The sequence below is a fragment of the Mugil cephalus genome, chromosome 11 (assembly GCF_022458985.1).
Source record: "Mugil cephalus isolate CIBA_MC_2020 chromosome 11, CIBA_Mcephalus_1.1, whole genome shotgun sequence".
Taxonomy (NCBI): domain Eukaryota; kingdom Metazoa; phylum Chordata; class Actinopteri; order Mugiliformes; family Mugilidae; genus Mugil; species Mugil cephalus.
Window position 1 is genome coordinate 25,830,709 of NC_061780.1, and position 5,114 is coordinate 25,835,822.

Consider the following 5,114-nt stretch of genomic DNA (forward strand, 5'->3'; position numbering starts at 1 on the left):
TGAAAGAATTTTGAGTTCTTGCGTATCTGACTTTCACTTTGGGTTTCCTATGGTGTATGTTTGCAGCGGTTGTCATTCAGAGTTATATATTTATTCCGACAACCCTTATATATTTCTTGAAATTTTTTCGTTCCCCAAATTCTGCTTCCCGTGGAGCCGCCTGGCATTTTTGTGCGGGCGGGTAAATCCCTCCATGGAAACTGTCATCTCTTGCTTGTTTTTGTATAGGTCCTTACTAAATGAGTGTGCCTCCCCCTCCCCTCTTATACTCTTACTAACCTTAGACCCATTTGCTCTGCCGGTCACACATCTTCATACCCCTTGACAAGCCATAGCCCTCCCTCCACCCCGACCTCCTCCTCCCCGTCCCTCCCCAAAAAAAAAAACTCAAAAACAAAAAAAAAAAAAACTCCTCTATTGTTGTTTTTGACAGGACAGACATTTGGGGATTTTGTGTATATTAATGGAAGAGTGGTGTTGAAGAGTGTATTGCAGTTGTATCTGGATTTGTTATGAATGTGGATATTATTGTAATAATGATAATAATTATTGCCACATTGATTTCGTTGAATAATTCCTTTGATGCGGTTGATGACGATGCCATTGTTCCTCTTCTTTCTTTTTCTTTTTTTTCTCCTCTTTTTTTTTGGAATACACCGGAATTTATATTTTTCGGGTGGGTGAATCTGGAGATAGAAATACATAAATGAATTAATAAATAAACAAATAATTAAATTCTTAACTCTTTGTGGATGCACGTGTTTTTTCTTTCATTTCATTTATTTGGCACCTTTTACGATGATAGTGGATGTAGACTGATTGATTTTTAGGAGGGCGCCCAACAGTTAACCTTTAACTTTAGAAAAGAAATTAAGACAGAAAACAGAAGTGGAACAGACAAAAACTATTTCCCCAAGACAATTATTTATTTATTTATTTATTATTATTACAGATTTTTAAATGACCTTGGAGAAAGTTTAACCAGGTGAGGAGGAAGTGAATTCCATATGTGAATTCCTCTATGAAGAAGTTTGTTGGAAGTGTTTTGTTTAATGATCCAAATACAAATCGAGACATTTGGAGTTTGTTGATTTGATAAATATTTACCTCCTGAGGTTTGCATTTTTAATTTTTCCAAGTATAAAAGCGAAGCATCATCTTTCAACTGGAAGTTGTAGTTTTTGAAAAAACAGACAAACAAACAAACAAAAACAATGTCCTCATATGTGGACACTGGGATTATTTCATTTATTTATATTATAATAAAGTGACAAACTATAAAACTGTTTAACTGAGGTTGTAGCTCTTTTGCTATTGATAAAATTTGTTAAATTTTGCGCGTCATATCAAACTAGAAACGTTAATAAGCATAAATAAATACGTTTGTTTGTTTCTCATCCACTTCTGTCCTGTGATCGTCTGTAGAATGAATGCGCTATCATGTTTTTAAGTGTATTGATCCTTTGCTACCACTAGATGACAGATTAAAGTGTCCACTAACGAGGACGACGGGTTTAAATGAAGCAGAATAAGCTGCAATAATAATGTCCCCGTATGAGGACGCAGGGTCTCAGGAGGTTAAATATGCCAAGTTTGCGAAACAAGGCTAATGAATGACTTCTTGGAGCAGAGAATTATTCTAAAGGTTTAAGCTTAGTTTACACACCAATCAGCCAAAACATTAGAACCACTGACACAAGAAGTAAATAACATTTAAACCATCTTGTGACAATTCAGTGTTCTGCTGGGAAACTTTTCATTCATGTGGATGTTACTTGGACATGTAGCACCCACCTAGACCAGAGCAGCCCCCCCACCCCATAGCAATGACGCTCCTTGATGGCAGCAGCCATCCCCAGCAGGATGCACACACAAAAACACTTTAGGAACGACTGAATGAAAACATAAAGAAAATCACAAGGTGTTGACCTGGCCTCCAAATTCACTGGATCCCAAACTGGTCAAGTATCTGTGGCCCCCCTCCCCTCAAAGACGCCCCCCACTAACAGCATTCAGCACCCTCAGAAGGCTCATGTCCATTCTCTGATGAGTCACCACAAAGGAGACCTGCACAATATTAGGAAGGTGGTCATAATGTTATGTCTGATCTAGGCCTAAATCCAGCTTTATTCTGCCCGTAGTCTTTATTTTGGCTTTACTCCAGAGCCCGATGAATCTTCAGAAATGGAAAAGATAAACACATGAAGCAGCAGAACTTTTGCCCTGGCTGAACATCGACTTCGTAAATGATCTTAAATCAGTCTCACATAGAGCATCCTGCTGCTGGAAACACTCCCCTGTGCACCAGTTGTTTGGCTGAAAATAGTCTGCAGCAAATGCATTATTTTTCTTCAGACGCTCGTAACGTCTGAAACTAAAAATGACTTGACTCAAACCAACAGCAGCGATTTTAGACTTGATCGAAAATGAAACAACGTGTATCTGTGTCACAGTTTTAAACATTTCAAAAAGGAAGCAAAAACACGGACTTCCTGTTCTTACGCCTTTGGTCCTGCTAATCCCAAATACCTTGGAGAAATTAAAAATGCACAGCGAACAAAAGCTGGAGTCTCAGGAGGTTAAAAGCTAATAAACAAAAAGTTTATTTATCGCACTATGAAACGCGGAAAAGTGACATATTTTAGAAGCTGCTGCAGCTTTTACTCTCCAATCTTGCTGTACACTGTATAACGATTAAAAAAGGCCATTCAATTATTATTCTACCAAAACATTGTGTCAAAAATGTTATAGCTGAATACTTACTGTGAAGAATATTACTGTTCTTACATTATTCTAAAGGTAATAAATAATCTGAGTAATTTCTGTTTAATGCTTCAGACACGATCATGGGTTCTGTAAGTTTTTCCTTCCCTCCCTGGTGCTGGCTCATGTGGGCCGTCGCCATCTTTTTTTTTTTTTTTCTCTGCTCTCTCTTGGTGAGCAGAGAAAATCATTTCCTCACACTCTCCGTGGCCGAGGCGCTGGGAGCGAGAGGATGGCAGGCAGCAGAACTGGGAACTGGAGACTTGACTGAATATAGCGATGGCTTGTAATTATCCTCATCCTCCTACATTTAATCGCCGGCAGTTCCTCTGGGGTGATGGTGGTGGTGGTGGTGGTGTGTGTGTGTGTTGAGGGTGGGAGGGGGGTCTTCTGACTTTGGACAGAGCTGGAAAACAAATGCACAGACAATGTAGGAAAGAAATTCACATTGCAATAGATTAATGATTCATTTAACTGACTGCATGTGTTTGTAGTTACATGCTACAATTAGATGTTGCATTCACAATGTTATTAGTACATGTAAAATCACAGAATGAAAAATCATGCACCTCACAGTAAGTAAAGCCGACTTTACCCTCCAGCTAATGATCTACATCCTCACAATAATCATCTGTCATATCAAGTACATGTTTCTACAGTGAAGACATTAAAACACAGTTATGGTGACAAGCATTTCTGAAAATACATTTTCTCTTAGACTTAAACGTGTCAATTACATGCATGTAAAAGAATAAAATAACTGATCTTTGCAGACCTCTATTGGCAATCAGGAGGAATTACAACAATACAGTTGCATTCTATTTTATTAATGAGCCTCATTCTGCCATCATGGGCAGATTTTTTATTCATTATTAATTCTTTTACTAACCTTTTGTCCTTTGCAAGGAACAGAAGACAAGGGAGGCATGCAAAATACAGAAGCAGGGATGCCAACCTAACAACAGCAAAGAGCTCACACACAAACCAGGGGATTATTTGCATATAAATACATGACCTGGGGAAAATATTTCACAAACCAGAGAAAGAATTCTTCTTCATGTGTGGTTTAGCTGCCTGCGAGGAATTACTACAAGTCTGAACCGCATGTGTTTTTGTTTTTCTTCTGACTAATTAGATGTGTGTTTGGGTTTACAGTGGGCTACATTTATACTTGGATACGTCTTTTAGATATATATATATATTAATTTTCACTGGATAGCACAAGAGACTAAATACGTTTCATTTAGTCATGTTATGCTCACTCTATGTATTCAATAGCAGGCAGGAAGAAAAGGCAGTTTCAAATAAGATAAATAAATAAAAAACATGAATTTTGCAAATGAAGGGTTCCACATTCCACAAAGTATGAAATATGTGTCCTGCTCACAAAATATCTGCAGGATGCTCCATGTTTACTGCCTCTGCTGCAAATAATATCCCAAAAATCTGTGTGACGTTTAATTTAATCATTTTTTCCATTTTTGTTTGTTTTTTTTTCCATGCAGATTTTAAAAGATATGGGATTTTGTACAGGATCTGGTGCCAGTGAAGTGCAAAACAGTTCAAAAGCTGAGATTAGGGCATTGTTTTTTTTTTTGTTTGTTTTTGTTTTTTTTACCAATACTCATCACAGGATTTAGGGAGATGGTGAATTAAGGTGATATGAGTGTTACAGTTAAGTCATGTGTTACAGTTAAGTCACTTTTTTAAAAACCCTTTATAGGGGCTAGAGGGAAATGAACTTGCTGTTTTTTTTCCCCCAACTTGTGTTACTGTAGCATTTGAATTTCCCCAATGGGGATCAATAAGATAATACTTTATTACTTTATTATTTATTAGATAATACTATATCTTCAATATAGAATAGAATGGCCTTTATTGTCATTATACAATGTATAATGAGATTAAAGAGTATATAGAATATGCTAAGAGTGCAACACAGAAAAGAGAAATAGGTATGGTTGTTAAATGGAGTAAGTTTGAGATTAAATGTGTAATTTAATTATAGGAGAAGAAAAATAAATCTTAGCACATAAACGAAACATTCTTAAAAATTGCAAGTAAAAAGAAAGATAAAATAAAATAAGATTAGATTAAAATAAAATTCTTAAAAAAGTATTAACTAGTAAAATAAAATTGTGCAATCAAAAAATGTACAAAATTAACATAATTAACATAATAATATAAATGTTTGCAAAGTACGGGGATTACAGTCTTGCTCCACATGCCAGTCCAGAAGGTGGCGGTAACGCATTTAACTAGTTGTTTGCCAACCGCCATTAAACAAGAAGAAGAATTAATAATAACCGAAGAAGAAGAAGAAGACGAGTAAATCTCGTGAGTTCGTGCTA